Source organism: Triticum urartu, chromosome 7 (assembly GCF_003073215.2).
Source record: "Triticum urartu cultivar G1812 chromosome 7, Tu2.1, whole genome shotgun sequence".
Classification (NCBI taxonomy): Eukaryota; Viridiplantae; Streptophyta; class Magnoliopsida; order Poales; family Poaceae; genus Triticum; species Triticum urartu.
Window position 1 is genome coordinate 265,050,538 of NC_053028.1, and position 27,083 is coordinate 265,077,620.

The following is a 27,083-nucleotide window of genomic DNA, read 5'->3' on the forward strand; positions in this document are numbered from 1 at the left end:
TCACCTCCGCCTGCTAGTCTCGAAGGAGGACGGTAGCGTCTTCCTCTTGATCATGGGCATTGGCGAGGCCCGCGCAGGCCGCCGCCCCGTGTCTGTAGTGTGCGTCAGGGGCGACGCTGCTGACGCTGACACTAACACGAGGCCGATGTACGGGTGCGTGCTCACTATTACTACCCCTCGGAGGGACGTGGGCGACCACACTGGCTACGTCAAGCTGACTAGGACTGTGTCGAGCGGGGACCTTCCCGCCGATGTGGACACGGAAGATGCATGGCATGATTTGACCCCCAACAATGTGCACCAGGACTCCAAGGAGGTTCACCTGGACATATGCATTACCAAATTAAATGTTGATCATTAGCCTTCACTCAATGTAATCCGTTGTCTAAGCATGTGGAGACTTCCATGCATGATACTATTGCTCTATTGGAGTATTGCGCATGAATAAAAGTGTATCCATTTATTGTTTAGTCTAGAATCTTCCATGTATGAAATTTTTACTACAATACTGATGAAAGACTTATGATGAACCATTTCTTACATATCCTCTGCACCCTTCCAAGTCATCCTGATTTAATGCCTCCGTCTAGGTGTATAAGGGCATGGTTAATACTTAATAGTATAGCCAACTGTTGACTATAAGAAAGTGTCATGTCATCTGTAGCCAACATGTATAACAATCGATACTCAAAAACTAATTCTTAAAGATCATTTCTTGCAAAGCACAATAAGTGTTATTTCTTCACAAGTTTTGGATGCAGGTTAATAGTTGAACGCTTTTGTTTGCAAAAGATACTTTTTTATCTATTTCACCCAGATGTTTGTGAGCTCTAGAGATGAAATAATATCCAAAGAAACCTATCGATACCTGTTACACATGAGATGACGCCCACATACTTTGTCAAAATAAACAACTCCCCGATCAATGCATTTCACTATTCCGTGCAACGCACGGGCACCTTACTATAGATTGGTACGACCAAAAATTGAACTAAAATTATATATAGTATGATAAATGCTGATGCATGTCACCTAAAATTATATCATCGAAAACTATGTTCAAATACGAATCCAACAATATAGTTTTTTTGTTGACATGCACTAACATTTTGTCAGTTAAATCTGTAGTCAAATTCAATGGGGGACTAATAAACCACGACCGATGTAGTACTAGTGTAGAGGGCGGTGCTGCACGCGAGTCTCACCTCGCTCGTGGCGCTGCAGTAAACCCGTCATATCACCAAACCCAACCACTCCTAGTAATAAGAGGCCTGGTAAAATAAACAGACAAGCATCCATCACATCCCTCCATCTTTTTTGCATTTCATCTCTCTGCATTTACTTTATCCAGTTCATCTCGCACCCTCGATCCCTAGCTACTACTCCTAGGGCCAGTTCTTTTGGCGGCTTGAAAAATAAGTCGTCTCTTCCCCGGCTTTTCCCATATACTAGTCATAGTGGAGAGTAACATTAAAGGCGCCTCACTCATTTATTTGGGCCTCTAAACTACTACTAGTACCTCCGTCCTGGTTTATTCGTCACCATTGTAATTTGTGCTAAATTTTGACCAAAGATTTAACTGATAAAATGTTAGTGCATGTGACATGCACTAACATTTCATTGGTTAAATTTATGATCAAAATTTGACACAGATTACAATGGGGACCAATAAACTAGGACGGGGGTAGTAGTTATGGGATTACTAATCTAGAAGCCTAAAAGAACTGGCCCGTGGTACTCCTACTAGTAGTAGTACTCAAGTTGGAATTCCAATTGCGCGGCACAACTTGTTAGGCAAAAAATTAGATACAGGGTGTAGGAAGCGGTTTGGTAATTTGCATGCCTTTCCGACCAGTGAGATACTCCGTACAAAGTACGACAGAGAAATAACAACAGAGGAGGAAGCTAAAAGTAAACAATCAAACGAGCATTTTTGCATTTGTTTTGCATTGAATCGTTTCACAAGCTTGACTAGTGCTGTTTTTCTACTTTTACAAAAACCGCATCGTAATGTTAAAACATGCATTTGCACGTACATAAGTAATAGTAGTACTCCCTCCGCCTAGGTGTATAAGTCTTCCCTCCTTCTTGGTCACGGTGCACAACCAAAGATGACTTATTCACCTGGATGGAGGGAGTAGCATAGTCTGCACGCATATATAGAGAGAGACGTGTTGTGCGATAGTATATAGGAGTAGTAAAGTTTGTGCTATATGCACTTACTTACAAAATGTGTACGGATACACAAGGTTTCCAAACTTTTCCTTTTACATACTTAATTAAGGACGGTAATAATTCCTGGACGTTCGGGATTTATCATTTGCGTCCCCAAACTAATGAGATCGCCTTACGAAACTAAATTATACTCCTACTAAAAGCCACGACGCTCGCAGGAGCGCTCGTGGCGCACCACGAGTGCCCCGGTGCGTGGTCGTTTCCCAGCGCGCCGACACAACGCCTCTTCCTTAGCCTCGCAACTCGTGAGGTGCTAATTGGCGGCTTGCCGGCGGGCGAGCGTGATCTCACCTGTGTGGTGATCCGGCGCCAACAAGTACTCCTCATCGCTGGAAGCGTGCACCCGGTCCACGTCCCGCCAAGCGTAGATGAGGCGCTTGGGCCCGACTGCACTCAGGGCTTTGGCACGGGCGTCCTCCGCCACCCTCACGGCCCTCGCACGAGCCTTCTGCCAAAGAGCCAATTGCCTGACTCCCTCGGACGCGACATAGGCCTGCCAGGCAGCTTGTCCCGCGGCGCGCAACTCTTCCTCAGCCTTCTTTTCCGCCTCTATTTTGGCGCGCTCTGCCGGAGGCAAAGCCTCCCACAAGGCGACACACATTTCTTTCCAAAGCTCCTCAAGGATGGGGGGCTCGGCGGGGGGCGTGACGTTCTCCTCGTAGCGAGGAGCCGAAGCGTCCTCCGACGTGCGTGTTGGCAAGATTGGGAACGCAGACGCATCCACCTCGATGTGTCGCGGCGAGGAGCGGAACACCGACGTGTCCTCCTCGACTAGTGGCGGCGAGGAACGGAATGGCGACACGTGACCGTCCGGGCGGTGCAACGAGGGGCGATGCCATGGTGGTCGACGTGAGAGGGAGGGGGAGGAGATAGCGATGAACGTGAGCATTCTTCCGAATGCTGGGGAGGCGCAGTATTTATAGCGAGCAATGGCACACCTACGTAAGATATGGACTGAGCTGCACTGACTTAACTGCAGGTCTAGTTGCGTCGCAGACATGTGGGCTAGACCCCTGTTGGGCCCATATGTTAGTGACCCAATGCACCTACAGTTAAGTAACTGAAGCAGCGTCCCGTAAGATATGTTCCGTGATTAACGTAACAGCTACATGGGCATATTTGTTGGAGTAAATTATGGGGAGGGAAGGGGTGGAAATATTGCTGGTCACAATGGATTGGACGAGCGCGGGGGGAGGAGAGTCATGCATGCAGATTTTTTCCACACGGGGTGGAGTGGTGGGACCGCCGGAGAGAGAAGGAGAGTCAAGCAGGCATATTGTTTTCACACATGGACATGAAAAGATTTGGAGACAAACGGGCTTCCTGTAGGTATGGGGAACGGTGCATAATAAGTCATCTTGCATGCCGGGCTAGGTATAGTCTCAAGTCATTAAAAACATACACGCCCCACACATGTTCATATTTCAAGGGGCACTAAATTATTGCATGCGATGATTAAGGCTGGCCATAATGGTGGTATCTTAGCTGGTATCATGCACATGGGAATATCAAACATGCTGATGTGGCAAAGAATTAAAGAAGAGACGGGGTTAGAATAACTAGTGTTCATGCATGAATGCAATGCGATAATGCATTGGTAAACACATTTTTTGTGAAGAACGACATCATTAGTTGAGTACTTTTGCATACTACAAAAACTATTCCACCACCTCTATCTTAGTAAGAGTTGGTGAAAATTTTGAATCGAGCCCTTTAAAGTAGAAGGGAGGTAGTAGTACTCTAATAGCTAACCTTGTTATGATGACTAGATAGGACATGGCACACACCTTGACGGAGGAACTAGTCCGCATTGTGCATTTAAGTTCTATCTGAAGTCAATGTACCTCTACTTTGACCAAACTTATATAAAAATGTATCAACATTCAGAATGTCAAATCAATAGTTTTATACTCATTATGAAACGTAGTTCTTATACTCATTATAATCAAACACTTTACAAACGGTTGACAGAAGTAAAAAGGACCAGAGGGAGTATGATGCATGCAGACTAGGAAAAAAAAGCTCATTTATAGCCGGTCGAAGTCTCAAAGGGCGCGACCACATGAGGGAGGCGAAGGTCATGGGAGGCGCGACGGTTGACAGAATTAAGTGAAGTTACGCCGGCATGGCGTGTGAACAGGCACAAGCTATAACGTCAGGCCTATGATATGGGTCTAGTAGACATGACATCTAGTGGGTCCCGCATAGTACTCCAGAACTCTTTGGGGGCTTGCAGCCGTTTATCCACCGTGCAAGCCAACAACCCCACGCCGTTCGCACGCCCTACTCGTCCCTGTTTATCCATAGGCAGAGGATATACTCTTTGGGAGTACCTTACAACAGTTCGCTCCCAGTCGTCCCGTCCTTTCACATTACACCAGTTCAACTTCTCTTAACCCTCCTCCAAAATCCATGGCCTCCCAAATCTCCATGGTCGCCGCTGAGTACCAGGTTAGAGCCATCACCGACGATGAGTTCATCGTCATCTACACACGTGGATCCGTGACGGTGAAAGCATGCCTTGCTCGCTTCCTACGCATGTTCAACAGTTCAAAGGATGAGTGGGTCATTGGGCTAGATGTTGAGTACACCATAGTCCTGAAAAGAGAGAAGATTCTAAAGGAGGCAGAGAAGAAGAAGCCCGCCGTGATCCAGGTTTGCGTACATAACGTGTTCTTGGTCTACCACATATGCCATGCCGACATTGAGTGTCAGGATTTTAAGAACTTCCTCAAGGATGAAAGAGTGAAATTCGTTACTGTAGACTGTGGGAACGACAGGGATGTCCTGGGTATGATAGGCCTCGTTGTAGGCCAGCCCTTCGATCTACAGAAGGCAAGCCTGGTGTCCTCTTCTCAGCCTTCAATGCTGATCCTGGCAGCAGCCATGATTGATCCTTCGTACGCTAAACTGAAGAAACCTCACCACGAGTTTCATCACGCATGGGAGTCAAAGACATTAGATGAAGATCACATCATGTACGCAACAATGGATGCCTACCTTTGTTTAAATATCTACAAGGGTTGGATGAAGAAGCAGAGCCCAGTGTCCAGTTCAAGCAAAGAAGCGTCGGCAAAGAGGAAGAGGAAGAGCGACGAGGACGAAGTCGAGGAAGTGGACTCAGACTCAGACTCCGAGTAAGGTGGCAGTGTCGTCACTCATGCTGGTGCTACTGCAGTGTCAAGCAGACTAGTTGCTTAGTTTTATTTTAGGGGTGTGTTGTGCTGAGCCCCCAGCAGAACTATGTTTATGTTCTTTCTCGGTATTTGAACTTTATGTTCTTTCTCGTTATTTGAGCTCTTTAGTATGTACATTAGTAGTACTAGTATGTCTTACTACTGTTTTCTTACAGTTGGTACTACTGCTCGTATCTTCGTGTTCCTATTGTACTTAATATGTTCGTACTAGTAGTATAATTTGGGTCAGTCGATTTGTGAAAGAAGTTCGACGGAGCGAAAGAACAAGACAGTAGAGAAGCTACCCCCGTATCTATATTAGGGTGGCAGGGTGCCCATGATCTATCTTATGAGTGTTGGGTGTGGAATGCAGTTTGCCGGAAAAAATGGATCGTGCTCGGGGTTAAACGGATGGCGGGGTGGGGGAGCATGGTTGTGGCATGCAGTTCAGGGGAGGGCGGGGTGGCGGCAGCAGGCGGTTAGGCATGTGGCGGGGTGAGAAGATGAACAGTGCATCAATTTTGGAGGTTGAACAAGCCCTTCTAGCCATCCATGTTGCATCCAACGGCTCACAAGAGTCGAGTGACCCAAATTGTTCCTTCAGATTGCAGGATCCACGTGGCATTCAAGGACTCATAGGTAGATTTCCCGTCCGCACCCGGTTTGCGGGCTCCGCGCGGGCACGACCGGCTTCCGCCATGACAGCCACCATGCGCGCCTCCTTCGCGCGGGCGGAGACGACAATGACACGCTAGTTCCTCCTCGCCGACGTGCTGGAGCATGCGCTCGTCCTCCTCTTCGTATGCTGCATGCATAGATGCGGCTCCACCAGCTGCTCGCGTGCTTGGCAGCGCGACGACATCGCGAGGAGGGATTGCAGACGATGTGAGCGGGCGAGCCTTCGGCTTCATGGCACATGGATGGTGGTGACACGGCGGTGATGGGCGAGAAATTGTTGGCCGGAGCAGGCGGGTGCCGGCATGCGCAACGGCGGTGGCATATTGATGAGTGCGCGTGTGGGAGCTTAGCTTAGTTTTATATAGGGTTGGTCAAACTTAAAATAAAACGGTACTAGTACACATAAACATTAGACCGAGGCAGCGCTTATATTAGTTACCACAACCACGATACGGAATCATGTGCAAGTGCGTCAACCGTGGCCGCGCGGTCGATCACATGGTACGTCACCGTGTCACGCTCGAAGGACATCCACCGAACCTTTTTGTGTGTGTGTGCGAAAACAATCCCCGAATATTACTCAACTTTTTTTCCTAGAAAAGTTCTTGATGCTACAGTATTTCCATATATTTGAACTTAGCTCCAGCTCGTGTTTATTTGGATTTGGATGTTTTAGATGCGCACTAGTTTTTTTAATACTGATTTTGTGTGTGTGTTACTGAGAGAGAACGTGTGTATGTGTCCATATGTGTGTTGTGGCGGAAGGGCAATGTGGAGACAGTGTGCGTGTGATAGAGACATAGAGAGGTGTGAATGTGCAAATGATCATGCATGAGTGAGACATAGACAGATGCTGATACGCTGTGAATACATGAGAGAACGGTCTTCTATTTTACTTGTGTGAGAGAGAGAGAGGGGGGAGCATCCGTAACACAACAATCATCTCTCTCGATTCATCCATCCCTCGCACGATCGCATGGAACACATGCATCAACGCACACATTTTGACACCCTCACCCGGCCCCTGCCCACCTCAAGGCCCGCACATCGCTCTCTATCTCGCACGCACAATCTCTTTGTCAAAACCCTATTTAGCATGTAGCTTTTCCTAACATAACACACATTTCTCTCCATAGGTTTGATTTCTCTCAATCTCTGACACACACACACACACACACACCGCACACACACCCCCTTCCCCGAGCATACAATTCATCCCCATCCAAGGTTATATGGCGACCACTCTCGCTTGTGCTTCTCTGCACCCCAGCATGCACAACACCTCAATCTTCAAAGAGGGCATCGAGGAGATCGAAGACGGCAACCACACTACACTAGAGAATGCAGGGCCATTTGGAAGCAGGATGTTGTGACGATAGCTGACTGACTCCTCCCCCTCTCTCCCGCACAAAATTACCAATCCCTCTCTCCCCCGCACAAAATGATCAATCCCTCAACCCACGAGATCCTTCCCCTCTCGTCCATGCTTTTGCAGCTCTCTCATCAAACCTGTTGTCTCTTCTCCTTCCATGTGTACAGAATCCCGATGCACATGCATCTCACGTATATTACATGTCTCCATCTTTCTCACAAACCTAACTTGTTCCTCTCTCTTTCTCTCTCTATCTCTCTCTGCCTCGTTAGGTTTGTGTCCTACTCTCTTGTCCACATACATACAATCTTTCCCGCCCTATCTGCTCCATCTTCGCAAGCTCTCTCTACACGTTTCATTCCCACATTGGGATGTGTTCAAAATGTTGCTTTTATAATGGATGATGTAGAGTTATGGTTGGTTTTGTTGCATCCTAAGTACTCCCTCCGTTCCAAAATAGATGACTCAACTTCGTACTAACTTAGTACAAAGTTGAGTCATCTATTTTGGAACGGAGGGAGAAATAACTATGAAATGCATTTAGTTTCTCATTTGACTGGGATTATGTGAGTTTGAGCATATTGTGAAGTACTATAGACCCCGTATACATCTTGGAATTCAACAATGATTGCAACTATTGAATTGTATAGACCATTACATTCAAAGTCAGTAGCTTAATATATTTATTTCACAATTACAACAAATGATTAATTCAGTACAAACTAAGAAAACAAATGTGTACTCCCTCCGTTTTTATTTAAGTTCACGTATTAGCATTGGTCAAAGTCAAGTTTTGTAAACTCTCAGAAAGTTTATAACAAAAAATATTAACATATACAATACAGTAACAAATAAATACCATTAGATTCATTATTGAATGTACTTTCACATCATACATATTTGTTATGATAAATGCTTATATTTTTCTATAAACTTGGTCAAACTTTAGGAAGTTTGACTTTGGTCAAACCTAATATGCAAAGTTAATAAAAGTGGAGGGAGTACTAGTAGTTACTAGTACTACTCGCTAGTTTCTTAGCCCAATCACCCGGCACGCCACACGGGGAGTTCAGTGTCACAAAATTTTGAGGTCGACAGGAAAATCTCCCGCGACCCTGATTCGAGCAGTGCGAAGTTACCATCATAGCCTTCGGAATAGGCCTATGGATGACGCTTGGTAGGGGGCTGTTTTCATAACTTCAGGTTCACCCTACCCAGCCAACCCCACCCCGGCACCCTGAGTATTACACCTGAATACTCCCCATTTTCTATACCCACCGCAAAATAGACTTCTCCACGGCACCGCAGCCTTCGTGCTCCTCCCCTTCTACATCGGCGCACTCATCCACCGCAGCGCATCTGCCTCATCGACAACCTCGTACGCCGCATTGGAGCCGGTCCACCGTCGTCGTCGTACATGGAGCCTCTTCCCCAGCACCGTCTTCCACGATCTCGGATCTGCTTCCCGGAAGCCGACGCCAAGCGCAGAAGCACCACCATCGTGGAAAATGAACTGACTCCCGTTGCCGACCATGATGCACAGAGGCTGCCGCGACCATCGTTCTCCTCCTCGATTGGTAATGTGTGTATTGAATCACTTAGCAGTACATGTGCAGTTCCAATTTTGTTCATACCTACCCTTCAAATTTCCTGGTTGCTATTTTGCCATGAAAGTAATTGGTTATAGCATCCATTGTCCAACAGAATATCAGCTTGTAATTGTGTGTCGCTCCTGTATCGCGCTATGCTTGGGTAGGTTCTTCATCTGCAACCAGTAGTGTGGCAAATGATGAAAAGTTTTTTAGAACTAGCAAGATGCCCATGCGTAAAACGCATCAATATGCATTTGTATGAGTAGTTTATCTTGTAGGAGAAATGGATGAACGAGGGAAGGCCTTGTTTGCAAATCTAGAGAGGGGTGTGGGTATCTTTCTGCAAAATTGCCATAGTTTCCTTCCTATCCGTCGGATATAAATCGGACGTCCTATATTGCAGGATGGCAGGCACACCATCATCACCAACTATGTTTTGTAAAAGAAAAAAACAGTAGAGAGTAGAGAAGTAGAGATAAATATTAAATATAAAATAAATATAATAGTAGACAAGAGAGTAGAGATAGCAAGGACATCGGGAAAGAATCGCGCGCGCGGGAAAAATTGGCCGGGCATGCGCTAGTTTTGGCGCGCGGTGTCCGGCGCGCTTTATAAAATCCAACGCCCTCCCACCGCTCTGTGCCTTGCCACCGCTCTCTCCCCACTCTATGCCTTGCCACCACTCTCTCCCTGCTCTTTCTCGCCTTGCCGCCATTGCGCCACCATGCCACCGCGTCGCTGAGAAACTTGGGGATACCGCGGCGCCCCCGCGAGCCCCTCTAGCGGCTTCTTCGCCGAGATCCAGTTCCGTGGGATGTGCCTCAGCCTCGGCAATTTTGACACTGCCAACGAGGCTGCCCACGCGTACGGCGCGGCGGCGTGGCACCTCCGGTGGCCTCATAGAACATTGAACTTTCCCAACGTGCCAACGCGGGAGCGGGCGCAGGAGCTCGCGCCTCTGCCGCGGCTTATCACCGACAACCAGAGGCGGGAGCACCATATCGGCATTGCCGAGATGGATGAGGAAGCCATAGCACTGTGGCGCCAATGCTTCCTGCGGGACGTCATCAACGAGCGCGAGTTCTACGTGCAAAGGAGGGCGGAGAGGGAGAAGAGGAGGGCGGAGCGAGCCGCCTATCGCGAGGACAAGTGTACGTGAAAAGCGGATGCTCAATTCAGCATGAGGCTAGGAGCAGCGTCGCCTTGGGAATCTGACGACAATCAGTATCTTCACGCCTACATTGAGACGTCAGGGGAGGACATCACCGAGGAGGAGTCGGACGATGAGAAGTAGTTGAACTATCTATTTTTTATCTATCTATGCTGAGAACTATCCTCTGCTCTCTATCTCTACTTCTCGATCTCAGCACTATAAATGCTTTTTTAAAGTGCCGCGCGTTGCGCTTATGTTGGAGATACTCTAACATGGCAGACGAGTGCTTTAATGTTGCCCACAAGATGAGTGAGTATTACTAGTAGTATATTTTTCTTGCCATGTTGAGATTTTAAAACCACGAGTGCGAACATGCAGAGGAGCAATGAAGACCAAACACAAGATATTGGGGACATCTTCAAGGAGTGTGGCAAGTTAAAGAGGAGATGCACCGGACCTGTAAAACAAGCTTTGGTAAGTAACACCCTTTCAATTACTTTCGTTTAGCCTCGTGTTCTTCGATGTGTGTATGTTGTAGTTTCTGTTTCTCTTAGCCTCGTGTTCTTCGATGTGTAATAAGAAGAGTCTTAGTCGTCCTAATGCTTTCATTTTTAGCTTGATGTAGGAAGTGGGTGTTCTCACCTTGTAGTCTGTTTTTATAGTTTTCCTTTCGAATTCACTTCTGCGAGTCCTGTTTATCTGACTTCTACTAAATGGATCTGGGTTGCTCTGAGTATTGATCTAAAAAAGAAGTAAATTCATGTTAGGATGTAGTTCCTGTGAGGAGGGAAGTATGGTCAACCTCAAGATCATGTTTCCAAAATGAGGCTGGATTACACACAAGGTGCCAGTTCCCTAATGATGCTGGATTAGACACAAGGTGCAAATTCCCAGATGATGCTGGATTACACACAAGTGAGGTGGAGTCATCAACTGTTCCTTTCCTCGTGGATCTAGTAAAGGCTAAAAGAAAGCGTGCAGCAGCCCTTGAGAATGTAGCTGAGTTCCCGAAGAAGCGAAAAGAGTAATCAGATGCTCTGTTCACCCAAGCCAAAGAAGAGATGGAAGAAGCCAGAAATAAGCTAGCAAAGGCAGAGCAGGCTAGGCGTCTCCTGCTATCTAAAACTGTTGTCAATACAAAATTTCCTTCATAATAGCTGGTTCAAATGTTTATCCAGTCATCATGCCTGTTGTGATGTCCGTGCATCTACTGATGTGCCACAAAATAATTTTTTACGGGTCATGTAATAGCAGCAATAACTTTCCAAACAATAACAGATGAAGCATTGGACATGGTATAGTTCACGCGCAAGCCCGACATTCCAAGTTCAACTTCCACATCAAACTCATGTTCACACATATCTGCACATTCGTAGATAATGTCCACCAACCATGATTCACTTCAAAGCCAAAAAAAATGTGAGGAGAGTTATAATTAAAGAAAAACCTCCAGTTCCTGCTACCACTACGAGCACAACAAGTCAAGACCATGTGTAATTAATTATATTTTGGTCATTTTTTGTGTACTAAAATGTCGGCCGGCTCGCGGAAGGACGTGTTGCCGACACACGCGCGGATTCAACAGAGGCAGGGCAGGGCAGTCTGAAGCCGGTTGCATGCAGCGAGGAGGCGTGTTCAGCCGGGCCTGCAGCGAGTGGGGCCCTCTTGGCCGACGCGCCGGTTCAATGCCTGCACTATGAGAGGTCACGTCTGTGTCAAAGCAATCACTCCCTCCAGTCCTTTTTTGTTTGGGTATAAAAAATTTCGTTTTCCATGCACATTTTACAAGTAAAATTCGTGGACAAAATTTGACCCAAACTACAATGGGGACTAGTAAACTGGAACGGAGGAAGTAGTTTTTTTTATCAAAGAAGTGTTTCCCCCTTCTGATTTTCATTACTGAAAACCAACATATAAACCATAGTATTTTCCCTAGAACTACCAGGTTCAACATCTCGCAACATAAACCCATACAACCATACGCCAAGGAGGTAGTAGTTATGAATTCCATTTTCGCTCCATACCAATCGTTCTAAAAACTACTTAGCGTGCCATTGAATATCGGAACTCTTACCCTGCTAAAAAATGATATTTTAAATGTGGCTACTCGATCCATGGCAACCGGCGAGCCACCGCATCCAGGTCGTTCACCTATGGCCCTGACCATCAACTCCTACGGATCAAATTATCACGCGAGCTGACTATTCCTACAAAATACACCTAGGGTTTTAGGGTTTATTTGTTAACGGTGCCTTTACGTAACTCTCATGTGTGTGAGACAGCGAGAGACCGACTGCGTGCGTGCGCCTCTTCTCTTCATATATGTACTCCACCATTTGTCTAGTGTCCAAAAAATTATACACTGGTAATAACTACTCCCTCCGTTCCAGAATGTAGTGCCTATAGATTTTTTGAAAAGTCAAACCTCACAAACTTTGACCAAGTTTGTGGAGAAAAATACTTACATCTAGAGTGCGAAACATATATCACTAGATTCATCATATGATGTAGTTTCACATTATATTTTTTTTGCTATTGTAGATATACATATTTTTCTCTAAAAACTTGGTCAAAGTTTGCAAAGTTTGACTTCTTAAAAAATCTATAGGCACTACATTGTGGAATGATGCGTTGCCACACGATCAAAGTTGATTAATACATATTCACTGGTTTGATAGAAAAAAGAGTCTAGTTTTGAAATACGTATATCACTGAAAATATGTTATGTTTCACTCAAAATATATTCCTTTGGCGGTTTTGATGAGATAAGGGAGGAATGTTGTTGGTTCCAAGATTCGAGAAGTGGTATATGTCTAATTTCTACTCTTACTAGCAAGATGCCCGTGCGTTGCACGGAACATCAAGATCTTGTGGGAGAAAAGGATGAACAAGGGAAGGCCTTATCTGCAAATGTGGAGAGGAGTGCGGGTAAATTGCCATAGTTTCCTTCCTATCCGTTAGATATAGATAGGATGGCCTATATTGCAGGATGGCAGGCACACCATCATCATTGACTATGCTTTTTTATAGAGTAGAGATAAAAGCAGAGTTGGTGATGATGCTGTGTGAGGGAGTCCTGGATTTGGGGGTGTTCGGGTAGCCGGACTATACCTTCAGCCGGACTCCTGGACTATGAAGATACAAGATTAAAGACTTCGTCCTATGTCCGGATGGGACTTTCCTTGGCGTGGAAGGCAAGCTTGGCGATGCGGATATTCAAGATCTCCTACCATTGTAACTGACTCTATGTAACCCTAACCCTATCCAGTGTCTATACAAACCAGAGGGTTGTAGTCCGTAGGCAATCAACTCCATATACAACAATCATACCGTAGGCTAGCTTCTAGGGTTTAGCCTCCTTGATCTCGTGGTAGATCTACTCTTGTACTACCCATATCATCAATATTAATCAAGCAGGACATAGGGTTTTACCTCCATCAAGAGGGCCCGAACCTGGGTAAAACATCGTGTTCCCTGCCTCCTGTTACCATCCGGCCTAGACGCACAGTTCGGGACCCCCTACCCGAGATCCGCCGGTTTTGACACCGACATTGGTGCTTCCATTGAGGGTTCCTCTGTGTCATCACCTTTAGGCCCGATGGCTCCTTTGATCATCAACAACGATGCGGTCCAGGGTGAGACTTTGCTCCCCAGACAGATCTTCGTCTTCGGCGGCTTCGCTCTGCGGGCCAATTCGCTCGGCCACCTAGAGCAGATCAAAAGCTACGCCCCTGGCCATCAAGTCAGGTTTGGAACCTTAAACTACACGGCTGACATCGGCGGAGACTTGATCTTCGACGGGCTCGAGCCACGGCCAAGCGCGCTGCACTATCTCGAGGGGCATGATCTAGCTCTGCCCCCGGACAGTGTCCTGGAGGCCGCACATGCATCGGTTCCGACCCCTAACTCGGAGCCTATTGCGCCAATCGAGGATGAGCGGTTGGACGTCACCTCGGGGGCTGCGATCCCGAAAGCGATCGAGCCGAACGCTAGCCCCGCACTCTGCACGACCCGTGACTCCGAGGATCCGGACTCCTCCCCGGACTCCGAACCCCCCGCGCCCCTGCCAATCGAATCCGATTGGGTGCCGATAATGGAGTTCACCACCGCAGACATCTTTCAGCATTCGCCTTTTGGCGACATCCTGAATTCTCTAAAGTCTCTCTCTTTATCAGGAGAGCCCTGGCCGGTCTACGGTCAGCGAGGGTGGGATACGGACGATGTGGAAATTCAAAGCCCACCCACCACCCACTTTGTAGCCACTGTCGACGATCTAACCGACATGCTTGACTTCAGCTCCGAAGACATCGACGGCATGGACGACGATGTAGGAGACGAACAAGAACCAGCACCTGTAGGGCGCTGGAAGGCCACCTCGTCATATGACATATATATGGTGGATACTCCAAAAGATGGAGATGGCGATGGAACAGTGGGGGATGACGCCCCCAAGAAACAGCCAAAGCGCCGGCGTCAGCGGCGCCGCTCTAAATCCCGCCAAAGCAAAAACGGTGATTCCGGCACGGGAGATAATACTACCCCAGATAGCACCGAAGAACACCCACCTCAGCAAGATTCGACACAAGAAGATGGAGAAGCCAGCCCTCATGAGAGAGCGGCAGACCGAGAGGTCGAGGATGATAACTATACGCCTCCCTCCGAAGATGAGGCAAGCCTCGATGACGACGAATTCATCATACCATCAGACCCCGCCGAACAAGAGCGTTTTAAACGCAGGATTTTAGCCACGGCAAGCAGCCTCAAGAAAAAGCAGCAACAGCTTAGAGCTGCCCAAGATTTGCTAGCTGATAGATGGACTGAAGTCCTTGCGGCCGAAGAGTATGAACTCGAACACCCCTCCAAGAGTTACCCGTAGCGCAGGCCGCTACCCCGATCAGAGGAGGAAGCACCTACATCACCAGCGCATGACATGGCAGACCGGCCACCTCGCGGCCGCGACAGAGAGGCCTCTCGGCCCTCCACCCAAGCCATGCCCCGACGCTGCTCAACTAAGGCACGGGAAAATGCTCCCGACCTGCGAGACATACTGGAGGATAAGGCAAGACAAACAAGATCAATCTACGACATGTGACAATGATCTTCACGCCGGATACAACAAATCCGGCTGGGCCGAACACAATAGACATAGCTCTTCCGAGCTGCGTCGTGATATAGCCCAGTACAGAGGCGCCGCACACCCGCTATGCTTCACGAATGAAGTAATGGATCATAAAATCCTAGAGGGTTTCAAACCCGTAAACATCGAATCATACGATGGCACAACAGATCCGGCGGTATGGATCGAGGATTATCTCCTTCACATCCACATGGCACGCGGCGATGATCTATACGCCATCAAATACCTCCCGCTCAAACTTAAAGGACCGGCCCGGCATTGGCTTAACAACTTGCCAGCAGACTCAATCGGTTCTTGGGAGGACCTGGAAGCCGCATTCCTCGACAACTTCCAGGGCACTTACGTGCGACCGCCAGATGCCGACGACTTAAGCCACATAATTCAGCAGCCAGAGGAATCGGCCAGACAATTCTGGACACGGTTCCTAACATAGAAAAACCAGATAGTCGACTGTCCGGACGCAAAGGCCCTAGCAGCCTTCAAGCATAACATCCGCAACGAGTGGCTTGCCCGGCACCTGGGACAGGAAAAGCAGAAATCCATGGAAGCCCTCACGACACTCATGACCCGCTTTTGCGCGGGAGAAGACAGCTGGCTAGCTCGCAGTAACAACTTATCAAAGAACCCTGGTAATTCGGATACCAAGGACAAAAGTGGCAGGACATGTCGGAATAAGCAAAAACGCTGCGTTAACAGCGATAGCAATGAAGACACGGCAGTCAATGTCGGATTCAAAGGCTATAAATCCGGTCAGCGGAAAAAGCCATTCAAAAAGAATACTCAGGGCCCGTCCAGTTTGGACCGAATACTTGATCGCTTGTGCCAGATACATGGCACCCCCGAAAGGCCAGCCAATCACACTAAGAGGGATTGTTGGGTGTTCAAGCAGGCAGGCAAGTTAAGGGCCGAAAACAGAGACAAGGGGCGGCACAACGACGACGAGGAGCCCAAGCCACCGAACAACAATGGACAGAAGGGCTTTCCCCCACAAGTGCGGATGGTGAACATGATATACGCAACCCACATTCCCAAGTGGGAGCGGAAGCCTGCGCTACGGGACGTATACGCGATGGAGCCAGTCGCCCGAAAGTTCAACCCATGGTCCTCCTGCCCGATCACTTTTGATCGAAGGGACCATCCCACTAGCATCCGTCATGGCGGCTTCACGGCATTGGTTCTCGACGCAATCATCGACGGATTTCATCTCACAAGAGTCCTCATGGACGGAGGCAGTAGCCTGAACCTGCTTTATCAGGATACAGTGCGGAAAATGGGCATAGATCCCTCAAGGATTAAGCCCACAAGAACGACCGTTAAAGGCGTTATACTAGGTGTAGAAGCCAACTGTACAGGCTCAGTAACACTTGACGTGGTCTTCGCATCCCCGGACAATTTCCGAAGCGAAGAGTTAATCTTCGATATAGTCCCGTTTCGCAGTGGCTATGACGCCCTGCTCGGACGAACCGCATTCGCAAAGTTCAATGCGGTGCCGCACTACGCATATCTCAAGCTCAAGATGCCAGGCCCTCGAGGAGTAATTACGGTCAATGGAAACACCGAACGCTCCCTCCGTACGGAGGAGCATACGGCAGCTCTCGCAGCGGAGGTACAAAGTAGCCTTCTCAGGCAATTCTCCAGTCCGGCCATTAAAAAGCCAGACACTGCCAGGCGCGCCCGGAGTAACCCACAGCAGGACCGCCTGGCACACTCTGAGCAAGCGTAGCAATGCGGCCCCAACCCCAGCTTTCGCTACATAGCGAAACCAGTACCTCGCGTACATAACTACGCCCTTGAAATACCATGGGCATAGGGGAAGGGGCACAATAACGGCACGCCCAAAATACGGCTTAAAACGTACTAGGGGCTGCAGGATTCTTTTTTTAATTTTTTCTTACTTTCAGGACTCCATACTTCGGACGACCTGTTCGGCAATTCGACTGCCGCACAAACGATGCAAGATCCAGGGAGGCAGACAAGCCATGCCGCATTATGGAACTCCCAGGTGGTCTGTGTTACGAGCGATATACCATTTTTTAAATACAATTCCGCGGCCTGCCCCTGGTCAGGACATACTGAATAGTCCAATATCTTTTGCTTACCGCACTATTTGTATCGTTCGGCTTTGATAAATAGCCTCTCTATAAACAATGCTTAGCTTCTTGTCTATTTTTTTGCATTATCTTCTTTTCACATCTATGTTTATTAAATGACATGATTGCACCCGTACACCATGGTACGACAAACACGCCAGGGGCTTTAGTACCCCTCATAATGGTGTGAGAAGTCCGTACACTTTCACAAGTGCGGCACCCCGAACTTATAGCACTATATGCATCGGCTCCGAATCATGATTTGGGTCAATAGTTGGGTTTGCCCGGCTCCTATGTTTTGGTGCCTTACGTTCCGCTCTATCGGCTAAGGTAGCACTAGGAGAACCACTTCGATTGTGCCCTGGTTCAGCTGGGTTAAGCACCTCAGTGGAGAAAGCTAAAACTGACTGTCATGATGTGGCGAGAGACCGGTCGCTGTTCGAGAGGTTTTTCGAGTCCCTAAAGGCTTATGCCGCTTCGAGCGAGGAGCTGGCTTTGTCCGGCCAAGGCGTGGATAGCACCCCGAACTCGGTCTTCCGAACTAGGGGCTTCGCCAAAATTTAAAATTATAGAGTTCTATGGCTAAGTGAGAGTGTTCAAGCATTATAGTCCGATTGCCTGGTTCGTCGTGCTGAGCGCCTCCCTCGAAGGACCCAACTATGGGAAAAAGAGCGCTCAGGTTTATCCCGAACACCCTAGCACTAGTGGCACGGGGACAGAAGACGACGACTGGCTATCTCTCAATTTTTGATAAACGGCCGCATAGAAAGTAATATTTTAAATTCAATAAGCATTGCTTAGCGCATATGAACAAGTTTTCAGCGCACAGGATAAACACGAGCGAGCTCATTCAAATATCACATCCTTGGTACATTCATCCGCCACAAGGCGGGCACCTGCAAGAACATCCTTGTAGTAGTTCTCGGGCTTGCGATGCTCCTTCCCCGGCGGCGGCCCGTCCTTCCCAAGCTTCTCACCGTCCAGCTTACCCCAGTGCACCTTTGCACGGGCAAGGGCCCGACGGGCACCTTCGATGCAGACGGAGCACTTGATTACCTCAAGCCTCGGACAGGCCTCCACCAGCCGCCGCACCAGCCCGAAATAGCTCCCCGGCAGGGCCTCTCCAGACCACAGCCGAACTATGAAGCCCTTCATGGCCTGCTCGGCTGCCTTGTGGAGCTCGACCAGCTGTTTCAGCTGGTCGCTCAAGGGCACAGGGTGTCCGGCCTCAGAATACTGAGACCAGAACACCTTCTCCATCGAGCTACCCTCTTCAGCTCGGTAGAATGCGGCGGCGTCGGATACGCTGCGGGGAAGATCTGCGAATGCCCCTGGAGAGCTCCGGATTCGAGTAAGTAACAGGTAGTTCACTTTTATATTTCTGCTTTGCATAAAGAATGCCTTACCCGCTACTATCTTCCTCATCTCCTCCAACTCTTGGAGGGCCTTTTGGGCTTCGGCCTTGGCAGACTTGGCAGCCTCTAGGGCCGTTGCAAGCTCGGATGCTTGCGCCTTCGACTCCAGCTCCAAACTCTCATATTTTTTTATGAGAGCCTGAAGCTCTTGCTGCACCTCACCGACCTGAGCCCCAAGTCTGTCTCGCTCGGTGCACTCCGCGGCCGTTTTCTTTTCGGCCTCAGACAGCGCCTGCTTAAGGGTCGCCACCTCAGTCATGGCCCCTACAATAAGCAGTGCAATCCTGTTACTCTTTTTGCAATCAAGCCTTTTTATAGGGACTTTTTCTGTAAGGTATTTCTTACCTTCTTCCTCCTCGAGCCGCCGCTTGGCAAGGCCGAGCTCTTGCTCGGTCCGCTCGAGGTCCTACTTCAGGACACCCACCTCCGCAGTCAGTGCGGCGGTGGATAGCAGTGAAGCCTGCATACGCATATTGACTCTTTTTTGTTAGACTCCTGCGATATTTAATAGATCCTCTATTCAACTTTTCTTTCCGAACGCCAAACAGAGCATCAGGGGATACTGTCTATGTGGTAATATTTTTACATATTTTTACTTACCTCGAAGCCTGTTAGAAGGCTAGCACAAGCTTCAGTCAGTCCGCTCTTGGCGGACTGAACCTTCTGGATCACCGTACTCATAATAGTATGGTGCCCCTCGTCGATGGAGGCATCGTCAAGCACCTCCAGCAGATTGTCCGGCACCTCCAGTTGGACGGAGGCCGCCGGCTCAGAAGGCTTGCTCCTCTTGGAAGGAGTTCGCCTACCGTGGTCCGAAACTGTGGAAGATTCCTGCGCGGTGTCCGGCACAAAGCCGTACTGAGAGCCCTGGGGAACCTTATCCCCTTCACCCCTGGAGTCCGGGAGGTTGCCTTGCGGCTCCTCCGGGACCACCTCCTCCTGCCCCAGAGCTTGTCGCGACGCCACTTCGGCGTCGTCTGCAGTGCGGGGGGAGACAGCGGGCGGAACTGAGTTCACGTCCGATGAGTCCAGGGAGCCGCCCGACGATTCGTCGAATTCGGCCCGGGGCGGACTGCATAATTACATTCGACATTAGGGAAAGCTGTGCAAAAAAGGAACATCATGAGTTATTCTGATATCCGAACTTACGATTTCGCCGGACGCTTGGCTCTGTTTGGCCACTCCTCTTTGCCCTCTTCGGCGTTGGGGGCGTAGTCCGGCGGAGGGGTCTTCCTTTTCCTAGACCCCTCGGCCTCCCCTGTTGGGGCGGCCTTCCTCTTCCCTCCTCCCTCCGCTGGGGGGGAGTTTTCTTCTTCCTCCTCCTCGTTTTCGCGGGAGGAGGGCGTCTCGGACTCGTCAGATGACGAGTCCGACACCACCACGTTGCAGGAACTCTTTCGAGTCCCCGTGGTCTTCTTCTTCTTGGCCTTCTTCTCCGGCACCACATAAGGCGCCGGAGCCAGCAGCTTCGCTAGTAGAGCTGGGGCTGGGTCTTCGGGCAGCGGAGCCGGACAGTTAATCGGTCCGGATATCGCCCGCCAAGCCTATCAAAGGTAAGGGAGTTTAGATCCCGCATAGAGTCAAACTATGAAAAAATCTTAACATCCTGTAAAAGGTGTAGATGGCATACGCGGTCCTCGGAAGCGGATGCGGGAGCCTCGGCGCCCTTGAATAGCATCTTCCAGGCGTCTTCGTACGTCGTGTCGAAGAGCCTGCTGAGGGTTTGATGCTGCGCCGGGTCGAACTCCCACAGATTAAAATCCCGTTGTTGGCACGGGAGGATCCGGCGGACGAGCATAACCTGGATTACATTAACAAGCCGGACTGGCTTGTTCACCAGGGACTAGATGCATGTTTGCAATCCGGTCACCTCTTTTTCGTCACCCCATGACAGGCCCGTCTCTTTCCAGGACATAAGCCGCGTGGGGGGTCTGGATCGGAACTCGGGGGCTCCGGTCCATTTCGGATCGTGCGGCTCGGTGATATAAAACCACCCGGATTGCAATCCCTTTAGGGTCTCCACAAAAGAGCCCTCGAACCATAGGACGTTGGCCATCTTGCCTGCCATGGCGCCTCCGCACTCCACCTGGCTGCCGCGCACCACCTTGGGCTTGACGTTGAAGGTCTTGAGCCAGAGGCCGAAATGAGGGCGAACGCGGAGAAAAGCCTCGCACACGACGATAAACGCCGAGATGTTGAGGATGAAGTTCGGAGCCAGATCGTGGAAATCCAGGCCGTAGTAGAACATGAGCCCCCGGACAAATGGGTGGAGTGGAAAACCCAGTCCGCGGAGGAAGTGGGGGAGAAATACTACCCTCTCATGGGGCCTTGGGGTGGGGAGAAGCTGCCCCTCTTCGGGAAGCCGGTGCGCGATGTCCTTAGACAGGTATCCGGCCTTCCTTAGCTTCTTGACTTTGCCCTCCATGGCGGAGGAGACCATCCACTTGCCTCCCGCTCCGGACATTGTTGGAGAAGGTTGAGGTGGGAAGTGCGGGCTTGGGCGCTGGAGCTCGGGTGCACAGGAGATGGATAGGCAAAGGAGGAAGAAGGCGTAGGTAAAAAGGTGGATCCTTGTCCCCTTATATGGGCGGATGCGGTTGTGCGTCCCCACCTGCCTAGTAAAACTCGCTTGCCTCCCAAGCACCGTGATAAGTGGCGCGGTTGGGTTACCCACGTCCGTATTGATGAGAATCCCGTAAAAGGGGGGTACACGATCTCTGCTTTGACAAGACGTGCCAAGGAAACCGCCTCGCAAAACACGCTGAGGTGGAAAAGTGAAAACGATTCGAGTGAAGGACTTGGCTGTAGTGTGATGACGCACTATGGAATACGTCAGCAGATTTGATTTGTGTTAATATTATTCTCTCTATGGCAATATGTGGAAGCTTATTTTGCAGAGCCGGACACTACTCTTGGTGTTTACAATCTTCTATGAAGGACTTGGAGGAGGAACCTGCCTTGCAATGCCGAAGACAATTTGCGCGCCGGACTCGTCGTCATTGAAGCATGGTTCAGGGGCTACTGAGGGAGTCCTGGATTAGGGGGTGTTCGGGTAGCCGGACTATACCTTCAGCCGGACTCCTGGACTATGAAGATATAAGATTGAAGACTTCGTCCCGTGTCCGGATGGGACTTTCCTTGGTGTGGAAGGCAAGCTTGGTGATGCGGATATTCAAGATCTCCTACCATTGTAACCGACTCTATGTAACCCTAACCCTATCCGGTGTCTATATAAACCAGAGGGTTGTAGTCCGTAGGCAATCAACTCCATATACAACAATCATACCGTAGGCTAGCTTCTAGGGTTTAGCCTCCTTGATCTCGTGGTAGATCTACTCTTGTACTACCCATATCATCAATATTAATCAAGAAGGACGTAGGTTTTTACCTCCATCAAGAGGGCCCGAACCTGGGTAAAACATCGTGTTCCCTGCCTCCTGTTACCATCCGGCCTAGACGCACAGTTCGGGACCCCCTACCCGAGATCCGCCGGTTTTGACACCGACAGTGTGCCTGCCATCCTGCAATATAGGCCGTCCGATTTATATCTGGCGGATAGGAAGGAAACTATGGCAATTTTGCAAAAAAGATACCCACACCCTTCTCCACATTTGCAAATAAGGCCTTCCCTCGTTCATCCTTTTCTCCCACAAGATAAACTACTCATACAAATGCATCTTGATGTTCCGTGCAATACATGGGAATCTTGCTAATTGTTGCAAAAGCCTATGTGTGTGTGAGAGAGAGGGAGGGAGGAGGAGGACAGAGTGCATGTGTGACAAAGACACAAAGAGTGTGTGTGCGAGAGGTATCAGCTTAAAATGAGGCGATAGTGTGTGTGTGCACGATCGAGAGGGCGTGTCTCAAGAAGGGAAGAAAAATCTACAAAGATACAAGGAGCGCGAGAGAGACATGTATGTGATAGTGGAAGCATGAGTGTGCGGGTGTATAAACCTATCTAGAGGCTAGTCGATAAATGTTTGTGAGAGAAATACGAGTCGGGGTGCAAAAGTGAGAGTTTTGTGTGTGTGGCTGAGAGACGGTAGTCGGGAAGGGGAGTGGAAGCAAGAGTTGTGTGTGTGTGTGTGTGAGAGGGGGGGGGTTGTCTGATCGGTAAACAAATGAATAATGTCAGTCTTATAACTGGGATGGAGACGGAAAGGAGACCGCAACAAATGTTGTGTCTGCAGGAGAGAGTAATTTTAGTGGTATGAGTCATATCTAGAGACATATAGGGTGTGTGAGAGAACCCCATAGAGAGAAAGACAAAGTGAAAGACGAGTGAGACTGTGTGTGTGGCAGTGAAAAAGAAAGCTTAGGTACCTAGTGATACCAGAGAACGGTAGAGACGTGAGAGATACTGAAAACCGTGTAATGTATAACGATAGGGAGAGTGTGACACTTCTCAAGGGATACGTCGAGAGACCATATTTGCGAAGATAGGAGAAACATGAAGTGAGCGTGTGGGTGAGCTGGAGAAAAGAGAGTGATAGCTACATGAAGGACCATGAATGCGAGAGAGATGGGCGTGAAAGGAGTCAACATAAAAGGAATTCAAATATTTGAATTCGAGATGATGATACATGTAATTCATACTCGAACCAAAATTGATCTATCAAACATGGATACTCATATGAATTCACGCGCATCTATGTTATTTAATATGTAGATATTACTGATCCATACATTTTAGTAGAACATAATTTGTTTTAAATTTTTTGAATTCAACCTTATGATTTTGAGATCATTGTATTTGTAAATCATATTATACATATAAAGGAGCAAAATTCTTTGTTGTGCTTTTGAAAGTATATATATATATAATGATGTATATAGAATTTTATTCCAATCGAAAATGGATCCTGCCCGAACAAAAATAGAATACAAACTGGATTCGAATTGAGTTTGCACGGTAAACATGCACTCTTGCTCTGCAAAAATTTGAACGAAGCGGGGAAAGTCCGAGTAACCGCCTGAAACCAAAATCTGCGAGATGGAAATTACTTCCTATCCCTGCCATGCAAAGCCTATCGGCTCGATTTCTATAGGTTTCGATAGGGGTAGGTTTGTAATTTCACTCAAACGTGACATAACCGCCTCTCACCCGGATTCATACATGGCGGGCGCCAAAACACTATGTATCCTCGGCCGAAATCGACTCCCTCACCGATTCATACACGGTGGGCGCCAAAAACAAACTCTCATCGGCAAATATTCGGTGTATGCGAGATTACCGTCCTATCCCCAATCGACTAATATTGCTGTGATGTAGGAAATTTTAAACATGGGCTAAGTTTGTAAATTTCCTCGCATTTGAGACAAGCGCGCCCTGAAGACATGGTTCCCCCTTCCTCTCTCCCTCCATTTCCCCATTCGTACTCCGTGGGCGCCAAAACACCCTCTCCACCCTAGCCTCCTCCGTCCGCCACCCCATCCACTGTCGTCCTCCTCCACCATGTCGGAGTTGATACCCCGACGCCGTCGGCCATTACAAGAGATCGACCTCTCTCATCCACGACTTCGGACCGGGATCCTTGCATCCCGTCCTCTCGCTTCATACCCGCCATCGTCCACCTTGCCGGTGCCGCTCCCACGACCGTCTCATCCACCGCACCCCGCTGCCACCATCTACCCTCCTAGATCTTCTTCCATGCCGCCGATAGCCATCTCTATCGCAACACCGTCAAATTCTCAGCAGATGCATACACGGCACCGCACCAGAGGCGGTACTCTTTCGTATCTGCTCAACTTATTTATCGCAGCAAGAGAATAGATCGCCACTGCTTTACTCTGATTTCTTGTCCATCACTTGTTAGTTGAAAGCAAACATTGGTTGCGAAGTTGCCTTTGTCCAGTTTGCACCTTCAGATCCGCCATGGCATGCTCAACACTATACTCGCAATGCTTATGGTTTTCCCCTTTTATATTCCACACTAGTTAAATGACAGTAGACTAAATTTCAAAATTGGGTCAGTCAATTTTTGAGAGCTCGCCAGAGTTCGGCGGTGCGAAGGAAGGGGCTAGGGTGGGAACGGTGGTTGTGGGGGCATTGGTGGGGCCTCGACGAACGAAGAAAACTCGACACGGGTGGGGGTGGTGGTGGCAGAGGAACACAGGCGGTGGGGGCCGGTAGTTCGGCCGGCGGCCCGTTCGGTGTTCTGTATGGGAGGAATCAGAGATGAGGAAGAAGAAGGGTTAGGAGACGTAGGATCTTCATCCAACCGTCTGAAATGGTCGACTGACCCAAATGAAAAAAGTCATGCGACTTGCATGCATACATGCCTTTATATTCAGTACCATCATCGTACCTGCTTAGCACTGCTCCTGAATCCATCAAGCTAAACAATGTGCCACTCATAATTCCAAACTTATTGCTCAAATATGAATCTGATATGATGCTGATATTACTAAAAAAGATAATGTTTAATTGGTCAGCTAATGTTCCTACTTTACTTTCGAAAAGCATGTGCACCACATATAGAGAGACAACAGGGAGTTGCATTCTTAATGCGCTCTGGTTCATCATGTGTGGGCATTGCGCAATGAACATTTTATTATCCAAAATCTGCTTGATCTTCTTTAGCATGTTCCTCTCCCGTTCTTCTTTAATAAGTACTCTCTCCGTTCCTAAATACAAGTCTTTGTATAGATTCCACCATGGACTGCATATGGAGCAAAATGAGTGAATCTACACTCTAAAATGTATCTGTATACATCTGTATGTGATCCATAGTGGAAATCTCTACAAAGACTTATATTTTGGAACGGAGGGAGTATGATAGTAGTACAGTATGTTCCTTGTAGTGAAGATGAGCAGAGACATTTGCAGTGTAGAGGTCTATACGGTCGGTTGTGATGGACACTTTGAACTCTTCGGGCTTCTTTGATTCGTAGAATTTTGTAAACATAGGAATAGGAATTGTAGTGGCCTGCCCACTAGAATCCTATAAGATTAGCAAGGAAATGCGGGGAGCTGTGTCGCCTTTGAGAGTTACACGGATATTAACAATATCGCACCTTCAATTGAAGAGAGCTGGTATCCGAAGCCTTTCTAGCCATACCGGCAATATTAGCACATATATTCCAGCAAGTTCCACTTTGCTGATTTTACTTGTGATGCTTATAGTTTTCCCGTTATATCTACACTATGATCTGCGTAGCTGCTTTGTGTCGCACTAGCAGCAGTCCACTCTTGAAGCTAAACAACACACCAATCATAAGTCCAAAGCTTACTTCTTCAAATACGAATTGTGATATGATACTGATATTAGTTAACAAACACACATTTAATTGGTCAGGTAATGCTCCCACTTGATTTTCCAAATGCATGTGGGCACATATAGAGAGACAACATGGAATTGCATTTCTTTGGGCATTGTGATTCATCATGAGTGGGCAACCAACACTGTATGCAATGAAGCAGAACCTCAAGAATATGCTTCCTCTTCTGTTCTTTAACATGTTACTCTTTTGTTATTCTGATTTAGTACGTACAATATGTTCCTTGTCAGGAAGGGGAGCAGGGACATCTGCAGTCAATAGCTGATAGAGCTGGCCTGTACGTGATCGATAGGCTTTCAATTAGTAGTGGCAATACAACACCGTAATTTCCAGCCAGTTCCACTTTCCCGATTTATATATCCTGGTTATGGTGCACCCCTTTTATGTAAACTATGATCTTCCTAGTTGTTGTGTGCTCTTGTTATCATGGTTTGGCAATAAACTCTCTATACAGTATATTATAAACATGGGCTCTCTCATTAGAATCCAGTGATAGCACAAAAGGGTTTCTAGGGGCGCCCCTATATTAGAATATCCTCTGCATTACAAAGATAATCTCATTACTATTTATGTTTTCATGCTTCTCAGATATTATACGTAATTATAGTGAATATCAGAATCCGCGCATCAGAAGAATATTGTGGAACACTGTCGGTGGGAACGACACCTATGGGATTACTGGGATCCCTTCTACGGTCGGCGGGCGCGGGGTCGTGAGAAGAGCAGGTTTAGGAGCAAGCACACGGGTCATTTACCCAGGTTCGGGCCGTGAGGATGCGTAAAACCCTAGTCCTGCTTTGGTGGATGTATTGAATGTTCTTGATATTTTTTGAACTAGCTATGGTGGCTGTGCAGTCCCAAAAAGTCGAATCCCTCTCCTGGTCGCCTCGGGCCTCCTTTTATAGAAAAAGGGGTTGCTACAGTGGCACACAGGAGGTGGAAAGGCCTACAGTG